Raw genomic sequence first — 13,108 nt, 5'->3', positions numbered from 1 at the left:
TATTTATTTGACAGACAGAGATCACAAGTAGGCAGAGAGGCAGGCAGAGAGAGAGGGGGAAGCAGGCTTCCTGCTGAGCAGAGAGCCCGATGCGGGGCTCGATCCCAGGACCCCGAGATCATGACCTGAGCCAAAGGCAGAGGCTTAACCCACTGAGGAGCCCCTAGCCCCACTGTCTTTTGATCATTCCTCACTCAGGAGGGAACCGGGACAACGACCACTCTAGCTCCTTCCTGCTGACATGGGGTTAGATCAGGCTTAGACGAATGGAAACTATGTATTTAGCAATATTCTTTGACTTCTTGGGACCAGTTCTCCAAAATAGTAGTTTCAGGTCCCTCAGTGGCTCGCTAGTCAGAGCAGGATTCCTCTGATGTTCTCCTTCACAGGGTGCCAGGAACCTGAGGAATCTTGTGGAACCAGCTCAATGTGGTGCTGAACCCACCGCTTAATTCTCTTCCGTTGCCCCGGAGAGTGGCTCATCAACAGCACCACGAAGAGGTCCTGTCCCGTGAGGGCGGAGTTGGTCCTCCACGAGCCAGGTCTTACGGTCTTCGTGACACCACGTCTCCAGCGTTCAGGCAGGGATAAGGGCACATCGGTGGCGTTCATCAACCTGCCTGAAGTAAACTTTGAGTATTTCCCTGAGACTGAAGGTACCTGAGAATATCCAGTTCCCTAACATGAGCCCCATCAGGAATGCCTAAGTCATGAAAAGAGTATAGAAAACGTCTTCCATAGAATGGTTCAGAGGGGCTGAAACACACCTACTTCTAGAGGCCACTCTTACCCAAAGCAGGGCAACCAGCAAAGCTTTCTCCCAAGTCCACTTCATGGCACACTTTTTGCCAGAGTTCTTTTAAATAGATGGTTCATTTTTCCAGGAAACATGTAATTTCCAGGGAATGCCCAAGGCACTGGACACTTAGTGTGACTTTCAGCACAAACGCCACTCCCTTGTCACTCTGAATTGTTAGTGGCAATCCAAACGTAGGAATTATTTTAAAGTGTTTCGACAACTCCTGAGGCCTTCTCAGAATACACGGAAAAGCTTCCACCCAGCTTACACAGGAATCTACAGGAACTAGCAAATATCAAAAATGACCAGTTGGTTTTGGCACCACAGTAAAATCTACCTGCCAGGCTGTCCAGGTTCGGTGCCTCTAAGTTGTTCTAGAGGCCTGACTTGGACCATCTTCCGATGGAGTGGGGGCAGGCAGTAGCAACTGGATAGATCTCCCCAGTTTGCAACTTGAAGGTCTCCGGCGATCTTTCTGAGTGGCCCATAGAGCAACGGGCATGTGAATTCCTCTCTTCTCAAGGTCCCCAAAGTATCCTGAGGTTCCTGCACCTGCCAGGGAATGACCTTCCTAACTCACCTGGTAAGGCTGCTGGGAACCCTGTAAACCAGGGACCAGGCCAGTTTTCCCAAAGGGCTCATTGGTTCCATAAAATCAACCTTAGTTCCTTGAAACTGGCTGGTCACATCTGAGTCTGTGCATGTGTCTCTCTCAAATACGACATTCCAGTCAAAGGCTTGGTCATAAGAGGTTTCCAATTGAGTTGTCGTCGTCGTCGTCGTCGTCGTCTTCTTCTTCTTCTTTTTTAGTTCTGCTTTAGTTTTTGTTGTTGTTGTTGTTTTAGTTCTGCTTTAATACAGTAAGATTTGAAAATACACAGATATCCAGGGGAAAAGGCAAAACAGCATGAAGCACTGAAAGCACAATTGTGCTTTAATTTGGGTCTGCAGTTTCCAATTGTAACAAGAAACACACTGCTGAACAACGTCCACCAGCTCTACAAACACATCCAGTGGTGGGGCGCCTGGGTGGCTCAGTGGGTTAAGCCGCTGCCTTCGGCTCAGGTCATGATCTCAGGGTCCTGGGGTCAAGTTCCGCATCAGGCTCTCTGCTCAGCAGGGAGCCTGCTTCCCTCTCTCTCTCTCTCTCTCTCTCTGCCTGCCTCTCCGTCTACTTGTGATCTCTCTCTCTGTCAAATAAATAAATAAAATCTTTAAAAAAAAAAAAACCACACATCCAGTGGTAACATTAGAGCAATTCGTGCTTTACCTGGACTTGCTGAACACCCATTCCATAAATTCACCACGTGTTTCATCTGGGTTTTTCATAATAAAAGAGACATACCTATAATTCACAATCACAGTCAGTTCTGAAGACTTAGATATGAAATTTTGCCTGCCAGTCTGCTTCTCAAAATAAATTTTAAAAAAGTCTAGGGGCGCGTGGGTGGCTCAGTCGGTTAAGCGTCTGCCTTCTGCTCAGGTCATGATCCTGGGGTCCTGGGATGGAGCCCCACGCCAAACTCTCTGCCCAGCAGGGACCCTGGTTCTCCCTCTCCCTCTGCCTGCCTATCCCCCTGCTTGTGTTCTCTCTCTGTCAAATAAATAAAATATTTTTTAAAAAACAGTATGAATGATTCTTTAAAGCAATTTTATAGACATGGGCAGTCTAGTTAATTTCATAGTGATATTGGCTGATGATGATACAAAGGAAATACAGGTATTTTCCCAGACAATAGGATAGATAAAGGAAGCTTTAAGAATTCATGAAGGGGAAAAAAAGGTGATAAAACCTAAACTTCTTTTTCAGATGTTCTAAAATTTCTATAAAACTTTTTGTTCTAAAATTATTCATTTAACTATGGTACATAAAATATACTGAATGCATTGCCTGATATCAAGATGGGAAACCCTCTCTTTTATATAATAAGATCCCCCACCCCGTCCATCTTGGCCCAAGTCCTGGTTGTCTGATGGCAAATTTCCCCAGAGAGGCCTAAAGTTGTCATGAAAATCACTGTTTTCATCTACTGCTTGGTATTCCCATTCAATTTCAGTGAAGAAGCCACTTCCAGATCCTGATCCAGAAATAGTCCTCAGAAAGGGAAAGACATCATTCAATTTCTGGGGTCTTGTCATTGAAGCAGGGTCAGTCCCTGGAGGAAGGCTTCTGTTGGGTTCACCCACTGGGAAGTAGGTTGAACATTGGTCCCTTCTCCTCCGTAGAGTTTGCAGAGTTCCGTCAGGCCTGCAGCAAACCTACCGGTACCTGGCCCTCCGCACGGGACAACCGTAAACTGAAGAATCCAAAACCAGGCGGAAGGCAAGAGCCACAAGCAGCCCCACAGTGACCAGCTCACTTTAGTTCACAAATAGGAAATGTGGCAGCGTGCAGTCCGTCCCTCATAGAAAACGTTCCCAAACCTCAGACCCTGCCCAGAACCTATGTCACAATTTCCTCTCCCCAGCTCCTGTCCCTGTCTATGCCTCCCCCACCCGAACTGCTGTCCTTCCAACTGTGCCTTGTCAGAAGGAGACCAGAAGAGAATATGAGAACACTCACTGAGAGTTTCTGGGTCTTGGAAGGCTGGAGTAGAGATGAAAGTTAAATGTCTTCTATATGTTTACAAAGGAGTATTTTACCAAATTTCTCAAAGTCATAGATAGCTTAAGAGAAAAACATGCTAAGTCTGGAAGAGCAAACATCAGAGAACCAGCCATGTTTCAAACAAAAGTCATTTAAAAAATTTTATAATCAACACCTTTCCTATTACTACTTTTCAAGATACCATCTTCCAGAAGTTTGGGGGTTATTTTTTCCATATTCTTTAATAATTCCAGGAGGTTCCCAGGTAGTCCTGTGTCGTTTACCAGTTTGAAGGTGGTAAGACTCTGGGCATTTTTTTGCAAGAAGTAACCTTGGTCATTTAGTGATCTAATATGATTTTCAAAATCAGCGTCCTAAAATGTTTATTGCTCTTTGGCAATCTGTGGAAGTTGATGACATTGAAATCCTCAGTATCTTTGTTTGGTTGGTTCCCCTCCGTGTTCTGACCTTGCTTGGGCCTCTGTTGGATGAATCAGAGCTCCCAGGTGCCTAGTAGTGACTGGTGAGCCTTTTAATGATTGGCTCTGTTTCTAGAGTTCAAGGTAAAAATCTTGAGGAATCGGAGCAGCTTCTGTGGATGGCTTTGGCTGGGACATACTGCCAAGCAAAACCAGTGTACTTTCACAATCGCTGGTGGGGACTGGATCCTGGGTTTCTCCAGGAACCACCTTTCATCTTTCTCATAATGTTTTATCAGAAACCACTTCAAGTCCAGAAGTATTTGAATCTTGACGATTCATACCGAGCTGCCATGGTTCTCTGCTTTCCAGGTCTTCACGCAATCACACGTGCAGACAGTAAGGGGTCATGGTTCTCATTTGGAGTGTACCAGCCTGAAGACCAAGTCAAATCTGGACAGCAACGTGCCCCCGTTTCTAAATTCTCAGAAGCCACTGGTCTTTAATTTTTGAGCAAACTCTGTACCCACCATGGGGCTCTAACTCACAACCCCGAGATCAAGGGTTGCATGCTCTCCCGACGGAGCCCGCCAGGCGCCCCAAAGCTTGTCTTTATTGTCGTGTCCTGCAACCGGACTTGGAGCAGCAATCCCGGAAGTCCCTGCAGGGAGGCTACACAACCACCCCAGCCTCGTCGCTTTGCTGCTGCCTTACTTCTAACAAGACTTCGTGTTGATTGTCCCATCTTCTCAGGTTCACCTATTCCACAAACACTTTGATCACCAAGTAGAAGGGCACCAGCTTCCAAAGCAAAATCTCCAGAGGACCTAGGAACTGAAAGAGTTACCCATCAACCACAAACACACGCCTCCTAGAGCAAGGCTGCACGCCGCTGGAGGGTCGGGCTCCTTCCCACGCCTGCATCTCCAACTGCAAGGACACAGGGGTCTCCTCCAATCCGAATTCTGTTTTTGTCATCTGCCTATGTTTGGCTTCTCCCAAAGAGTGCCACGGCCAGACCTGCTTTAACAAGTCCATGAACAGGGGCGCCTGGCAGACTCAGAAGAGCGTGTGGCTGTTGACCTTGGGGTTGTGAGTTCGAGCCCCACTCTGGGTGTAGAGATTATTTAAATGAATAAAACTTTAAAAAAAAAGTTCATGAGCAAAAATGACAGGGCAAAGCAGGTTGACAATGAGTTTTAAACAGTTTCAGCTTTAATCACTTGGAGGGCATAAAGGTCTTTAGGTAAGACCCCATCAACGCTCCATGCTTACATCCAAGAAGCTCAGACGCTCAGAAGCCTTTGTTTTCTGGTTTTTACTCTTGCTAACATAATCTCCTCCAATGTGCTAAAGGAACATGCATTTGTCATTATTTCCCGAACCTTATTTGGCATTTGAGACTTCGACAACTCGCCTTCCTCAATTCATCCAGTCCCATGCTACCAAATCTTATGCTGTTTGAATGCAGTCTTCCCATTAGTTCCAGAAATCGTCAGAGCTCTGTGTTTATCCCAGTCCTCTCCATGAATCATCTTAAAAGGGAAACACATTTGCAAGAGTGTCTGAGTAAAACAACAGCTGCAAATGACAAAAAAAAAACCTCAAAACTGGCTGTGGTTAAAGATCTGGTTAGAGTTCATTACAATGCAATCAACAAGGAAATTTGGTTACTTTTGTGACACATAACACTTTTTTAAAAGTTTTTTATTGTTTGTTTTGACAGAGAGAGACACAGCGAGAGAGGGAACACAAGCACAGGGAAGCAGGAGAGGGAGAAGCAGGCTCCCCCCTGAGCAGGGAGCCTGACACCAGGCTCGAACCCAGAACCCCGGGAACATGACCTGAGCCGAAGGCTGACACTTAACGACTGAGCCACCCAGGCGCCCCAACACATAACACTTTAATAATCAGAATTACAGGTGATGACTTTATAACAGGGCATACCAAAACCTGAGGAATTCTGCAACAGTTACAACATCCACCCACGCAATATTCTATCAGAAGGTTTATTACTGCTTATTTCAATGCTCTCCATGGAGGTGGACACACTATATAAGCCCAATTAGTAAGCAAACAAAGCATAACACTTCATTTACAAGTTGAATTTTGGGAAGTTTGTCAGAAATATCAGGACATTTTAAAGCACATGACTAAATCAGATTATAGATCATTACAAAATTAATACTTAATGATCCATTTTGCTAAAGTGGCAGTAAGGGATTCTAAAGGCAAATACAAGGGTTATATGGTTGTTAGTATTCTTAGCTTTTTTAATATTGAGAAGATTCACCTTTAAGTAATCAAAGACCTAATAAGGGCAAAACACGGAAACTTTGTTTTTCTAGGAAGATGACATTACAGATAAAGAAAAACCTTTGTTCACAATGTCTTATTAAGAGTAGATCAATAATTATAAAAACCAATTTTTTAAAGATTTTATTTTTAAGTAATCTCTATACCCAATGTGGGGCTTGAACTCACAACCCCAAGATCAAGAGTCTCATGCTCCACTGACTGAGCCAGCCAGGTGCCCCCGAATATCATTTTAACAGAGAGAAAAAAACAAATTCCAATCTTATATCAGTGTGCTTCTGATGGCAAAGCTCATTCATTCCAAAGAGATGAATTTTGTTTATTTGGGTTTTGGGGAGGGGAGCAGTGGGAAAGGGAGAGAGAGAATCCCAAGCAGGCTCCATGCTCAGTGCAGAGCCCAGCGGAGCCCAGCATGGGGCTCATCTTACGACCCTGACATCACGATGAGCCAAAATCAAGGTCAGACGCTCAAGCGACTGAGCCACCCAAACACCCCTATTTGTTTAGGGGTTTGGTTTTGTTTTGTGCGCGAGAGAGAGCACAAGCAGGGAGGAAGAGCAGAGGGATAAGAAGAAGCAGGCTTCCCACTGTACAGGGAGCCTGATGTGGGACTTGATCCCAGGACTCCTGGATCATGACCTGAGCCAGAGGCTGATGCTTAACCGACTGAGCCACCCAGATGCCCAGTTTTAAAGTAAACTCTAATTAAAAGTGGTGTTTGAACTCATGACCCTGAGATCAACAGTTGCTGCTCCACCAACCGAGCCAGCCAAGCACCCCGATAATAAGATGAATTTTTTAAAAAAATTATGCAGTCCCTCCTTTTCCCCTCCCTGTCATCCCCCAAGTGGATATATACTTATTTTCTTAAGATCTGTTTATTTACTTTTAAGATTTTGTTTATTTGCCAGAGAGTGTGCTTACAAGCAGGGGGAGCAGCAGGCGGAGGGAGAAGCAGGTTCCCTGCTGAGCAGGGAGCCCAATGTGGGATTCGATCCTAGGACTCTGCGATCATGACCTGAGCCGAAGGCAGACGCTTAACCGACTGAGCCACCCAGGCTCAGAGAGACTCTTCAGGAGACCCTGCACTGAGTGCAAAGTTCGACTTAGAGCTCAGTCCCAGGACCCCAAGATCATGACCCAAGCCAAAACCAAGAGTTGGGCACTTCCATCAACTGTGCTACCCAGGCGGCCCGATATAAACTTCCTGAGACAAGAACATGCAGGGCGTTGCAAGGATCTGAGTTCGTGCGGGTACTGGAATGTCCTGACCAGAATCCCCACCAGGAATGAAGGGCTCTCCGCTGTGGAGAAGCTGCCAGCCGTCCTCAGCAGCCGGATGCCGCCACCGACTGCCTTGACTGAAGACAGCTGCCTTGTCAAGGTCATGCCCTCTTCCCAGGTGGTCACATCCAGTGACTAGTCAATAGGAGGGTATAAAAAGTCCAGTCCTTTGCCCCAACTTACGATGGTTCTGAAGGGTGATCTAAGTTTTGGAACCCCAGAGAATCAGCGAAGGCTTCTGTGGGTGTCCGGGATACGGCTCCTCATCTGCCTGGGCCAGCTCTTCCTCACCTTTGCCTCCCCCGGGAGCCCATCCCTCCTTAACAAGCTTTCCACCCCGATCTCCGATCTCCGTAATCGTTCTCAGTCCCAAGCACAACACATTCCCTTCCAAAGACGCTTTCTCACAAACCTTCTACAATTAGGCTTTTTACATTCAGATTTCGTCCTACGTTTTCCCTCTTTAAATAACCGATCTCACTTTCTTTGCATCGAGTTGTTTCTCTTATTTCCAGTAGTCATGATTACATTTATTCTTAGTTCTTAAAAACCTTAGTTTCTCCGGAAAAGTAGTCACGGTGAGCTGTGGTGCTCATTTTTCTGTGACTAGGAGCCAAACAGATAAACCTATGCTTAGTAATGGTTTACATCTGTTTCTTCTCCACAACTACCTGTAGATTCCCCATAAAACTATGAGACACTAGACAAAGTCGTACCGCTTTTTTTCCCCCTTTCCCAACAAATTTTGCTGCAGAGATGACCTGAACCTGCGGACTCACAGTAAACACAGAACAGAAGTTCTCCATCTGTTAACAATCCTAACAACATGTTCATTTTCATTCAACCAACGAGTTTAAATTAGTTTTAATGTCAAATATCTTCCCAGATCACGGGAACTGGAGTTTTGTTTTGTTTTGTTTTTTTAATTTGACAGACAGATCACAAGTAGGCAGAGGCAGGCAGAGAGAGACAGGAGGAGGATGTAGGCTCCCTGCTGAGCAGGGAGCCCGATGCGGGACTTGATCCCAGGACCCTGAGATCATGACCTGAGCCGAAGGCAGAGGCTTTAACCACTGAGCCACCCAGGCGCCCCAGGAACTGGGGTTTTAGAATGCACAATTCTTACAGGTACTTGTCTTTAAACCAACTAACTATCAGAGCTCTTCCACAAATTAATTTTAGCAGCCCCATCCAGAGGTAGAGAAGATAGCTCACATTTACAACGTACGTGGAAACATGAATATGGAAGCAAGATGCAAACATAATCTTAAAGCCCCAAATTTCCGAACACATTATACTTCACAGATTCATTCATTGGTCATTTTTCTTCAGAGTCTAATGAATTATTGTGGCCAAGCAGGGCAGCAAAAAGAGATGGCCCGATTTTGGAGGACACAGCCCCAAGGACTGCATTCAAGAATCAAACTGGCATTTCCGAGTTTCCCATTAGAAAACAGCCGGATTTACCCAAAGACCCCAAAAGCTGCAGCGGCAGACAGATCCCACCCCCTCCCCCAAGCCCCGAGAGGCGGTGGGGACGGCCGGGTCTCACCAGATGATCCAAAGCGCTTCCCGGTCCGCGTTTGCTTAAGCAAGAAAAGGAAGTGAAGAGCTCTCAGACCCCCTAATGACCAGCCACCGGAGGGGAGGCGGAAATGGAGGAGAGCCCAACCAAACGGGAGGAAGGAAGAGCTGAGACGTGCTCACCGAGGGAGGTCTGTCCAAGGCGGCGCCACGAACAGTGTCCTTGTCGCCAGCGCGGAGTTCGGCGCTGAAGGCTGGTGGCCCCCGTCGGGGTGGGGCCCCGGGGCCGTCCCCAGGCGGTCAGAGCGCGGCACTCCCGGCCCGGCGGGGGCCCCAGCGGCCTCCCTGCAGGAGCGAGCGGCAGGGGCGTCGGAGGGCAAGTGGGAAGGTCCGGGGGCCGAGCTGCGGCTGTGCCGATGAGGCCTGACACCTGCGCTTCCTGGTCTCACCCGCACCGGGCAGCCTCGTTTCCCCGGAGGGGCGGGGGGAAGCCAGAGGACCTGCCCAGACCACGAGCAAGAACCCCGGCGCCTGGGGGTGGGGGCGGAAGGGGGTCCTGGTGCCCGCAGCCTCCGCGCAGGGGACACGGGCTGCGCCTCCCAGATGCCACCTGTTGCTGTCCCGTCTTGAGGAGGATTTAAAAGATGAACCAGACACCGGCTAGTTTTTGAGAAGCTTCAGCGAGTTACAGAGGCCTTCACCGTCCATGCTAGTTTCCAAAGAAAGAGAAATCAGTCCTAGCTCGGTGGAGGAACAGAGACAGGAGGCGAGGCGCCGGCCTGGGTGTGGCTCCAGCGCCCAGGAGCAGCTGGGCCCCCTTGAGGGGTGGGCGCCACAGGCCAGAAGCCCTGCGTTGCTGTCCTTGTCACAGCCACCAACTAGAAGCACCTCCAGAGTGGGCCCCATAGGGACCTGGAGAAGCCGTGGCACATCTGTGGCGCGAGGGCAGCCCACAGGTGGAGCGAGCAAGTCACAGCCACCCGAGGCCACACAGGGACCACACAGACAGCCCGACCCTCATGGGCACAGACTTGAATTCCACGAATAAGCTTTTCAAACAGCCACTCTAAACTGTTGCTGTTTGAAACAACTACACTATAGTATTAGAAGTTGTGTGTGCTTTGGGCAGGAGGGGCAAGGGGCCTGGGACCTCCTGGGGCGCTGGCCGCCTTCTACTTCTTGCCCGGTGGTGACAACAGGGGACGCTGCCTCCTGCAAGTTGACTGAGCCGGACCATCAGGTGTCCCCGCTTTCCCGGAGGTGTATTATACTCAGCCCAGCCCGAGGCAAGTGGGGATTTAATCAGAGCCTATCAGAACCCAAATCCCTTACTTCCTGAGACAGATGGAATACTTATCTGCAAGTCCCACTTTCCAGGAGCCCCGGGTGTTTCTTAGAGAGTCTATTCAGAACCTCGGGAACGTTCCTGAAGAAATGCAAATTAGAATCCCCATAACCTTGAGTTACACCTGGCCTTCAATATGGAACCTGCAGCACGACTGTGATCCTGACCTGTGGCCAGAAAGCTCCAGAAAGAAGAGGAAGTCTGGGGGTTGCTGGGCTTGGACCCCCGACTGCTGTCCCCCTGCAGGACCGACACAAAGGAATTAGCTCCAAGCACTAAGGTGTTTACCAGGGCGGCGGTATACAGAAGTGGACAGACAGGCCACCCACAAGAGACCCACTAAAGTCAGCCTCCGAAGTCCCCTGGGGCCACTCGCAGCCCCCACATGGATGTGCATTCCCCTCCCCCAATCCGGAATTTATTTCCATGAAAAGTCTCACAAAGGCTTGGATATTACATATCATTTACTGAAGCAACTTCATTGGGAAGACTGGAATTACTGGAAAAGAAATGAAAAATTCATGACCACACCCATCAGGGACAGCCGCGTGCTGTCATTTTTGTCCTTGACTGTAGATTCTTTCAATGATCCCTCAGGCATCCTAATGCTTTCTCTCGAGCATCTCTTGGTGAGAGATTTGAGGAACCTCTTGGAGCATCATCAATGGTTCTTCCAAACCCAGAATCTGTGCGGGACCCGACAGCGTGGCCAGTGCCTGGCAGCCCCACAGGGATGCCTCGGCCTAGTGACTGGGGACGCTGGGGTCTCTGTGAAGACCCTGCCAGGACCTGTGACTGTCCGAGGACATCTCCTCGTCTTTTTGGCTACTACTTCTTTTTTTTTTTTTTTTTTTAAGATTTTATTTATTTATTTGACAGGCAGAGATCAAAAGTAGGCAGAGAGGGAGGCAGAGAGGAGGAAGCAGGCTCCCCACTGAGCAGAGACCCTGATGCGGGGCTGGATCCCAGGATCCTGGGACCATGACCTGAGCCGAAGGCAGAGGCTTTAACCCACTGAGACACCCAGGCGCCCCTTGGCTACTACTTCTTACTGGAATCTCTCTTCGTACCAGAATAAGATGTGGGATTCCTGCAAAATGTCAGTAGGACGCAAAGTGATTGAGCTAATTCAGACCCAGCCCCAATTCCACACCTGGCCGTAGAGGGGGCTGACACCTCGTGAGGTCCGGGCATTGTCCCAGTCTTAGAGGAGGACACAAGGATTATAGGCAGGACAGGACCCTTGCTACCTTCTTACTGTGTGACCCTGGACAATTATTTAACCCTGGGTCACAGTTTCCCATCTGTAAAATAATGACAGTAATTCGTATCCCCATCTCCCAGTTCTGTGTGGAGGCTCAGGAGTCAGACCTGGCCTTGAGCCCTGCCACGGAGAGGGAGACACCTGCTGGAATCCACTGCAGCCAGCGGCCTCCTTGGTCTCCTGGTGGCCAACACGAGCTGATTCGGATGCCGTGGGGGTCTGGCTGCTCCCTGCCTGTCAGGCATTCCAAGTGCAGGGTGGGAGCTCGCTGGGTCTGGTCCCCTTTGCAGTAGTCCTGTGATCATCGCAAACATTCCAGGATTGTGACTTGTCTGCTAAAAAAGCAAACTTCTATAGGCTTGGGCTGGATACCCAAGCTAGGGACTGGTCTAGGCAAGCTTGGGGTGGAGGGGCACCGCAGAGTCAGGGGCAGGTAACCCAGGGCCAGCATTTGAGTTTAGATCAAGCAGTCTTGGGGCGCAGCCCAGTTCTGTCACTTACCATTTTGTGCCTCAGTTTCCTGTGCTGCGGACACGGGAGCCCGTGTTCCAGCAGCGCCATGAAGGGGCTTCCAACGCGGGGTAAATGTGACCCCCACCCCCACCCCACCGGGTTTTGTCCCGCGCATCCGGCCTCCCCAGGCCGAGTCCTTTCTGTCGGAGGGAGGCCCGTTTGCCCGGATGGGGCCCCGAGGAGCACACGTGCGCTCCCAGGATCTCCGGATGGGGACCGGGCCCGGCTTCTCGGCTGCAAACCCGGCGGCTGCGTACAGGGAATAGAGGCGCGCGGGAGGGCTGGACGGGTGCGGCGCAGGTGCAGGGCCTCGCCGCCAGGTGGCGCCGACGCAGACCTCCGCCAAGCCCCGCCTGCCTGGGGCGCCCAGGCTTCTGCGAGGCCGCCCACCCCGCGACCAGGCCGCCCACCCCGCGACCGGCGCCCCGGGACCACGGCGGTGTCTCTGGCGTTCTTCCCGCCGCCCACCCGCCTCCAGGCCTGGGTACCAAGCCCTGGAACTGCAGTCCTGCCTCTCCGAGATGGGGAAGGGCCAATTGGGGCGACCTGACGCATGATCAAGCTGTGTGACCTTGGGCGTGTCACTCACCCTCCGTGGGCCTTCTTACTTTGACTTTACAAAGTAGTTTATTCAAGATCTGGAAGCTGGCATTTGACTCCATGATATCGACAGAACTGGGACCGGCCCAGGGTTACAGGGTCGCGGTGGGAGGAACGACCACTTAGTCTGAGAGCCTGAGAGTTGCTCTCTGCAGGGCCGAGTGACGGACAGATAGCTGGACGAGCTCCCAGGGGGGCCTCAGGCTTCTCTTGGCACAATCGAAGGACGGAAGATGGCTGACCAGCATGCCACCAACTCCGGGGCTCCCTTGCCGCCAGGAACCTGCCCTGGAGGATTCTCACCATGACTCCCAGGCTCCAGAGGGGCCAGCCTCTACTCCCCCACTGCCTCAACACCAGTGTGGCTTGTCACCAAATAGAGGAGCCACATCCCTGTGGCATCTAGCAAGCACTTCTCATTGTCTCCCAATACCCATTTCCCAGCCTCTCTTTGGGC

General features: G+C 50.0%; 1 pseudogene; it reads right to left on the bottom strand.

The window, feature by feature from the left end:
- Nucleotides 1-3,814: 3,814 nt before the first annotated feature.
- LOC111143693 lies at nt 3,815-11,468 on the bottom strand (annotated as a pseudogene).
- Nucleotides 11,469-13,108: the final 1,640 nt, after the last annotated feature.

This window comes from Enhydra lutris, unplaced genomic scaffold (genome assembly GCF_002288905.1).
Source record: "Enhydra lutris kenyoni isolate GAN:26980312 unplaced genomic scaffold, ASM228890v2 scaffoldscaffold9, whole genome shotgun sequence".
Taxonomy (NCBI): domain Eukaryota; kingdom Metazoa; phylum Chordata; class Mammalia; order Carnivora; family Mustelidae; genus Enhydra; species Enhydra lutris.
The sequence above is the reverse complement of the archived record's forward strand: the minus strand, read 5'-3'. Positions and strand labels throughout refer to the sequence as shown.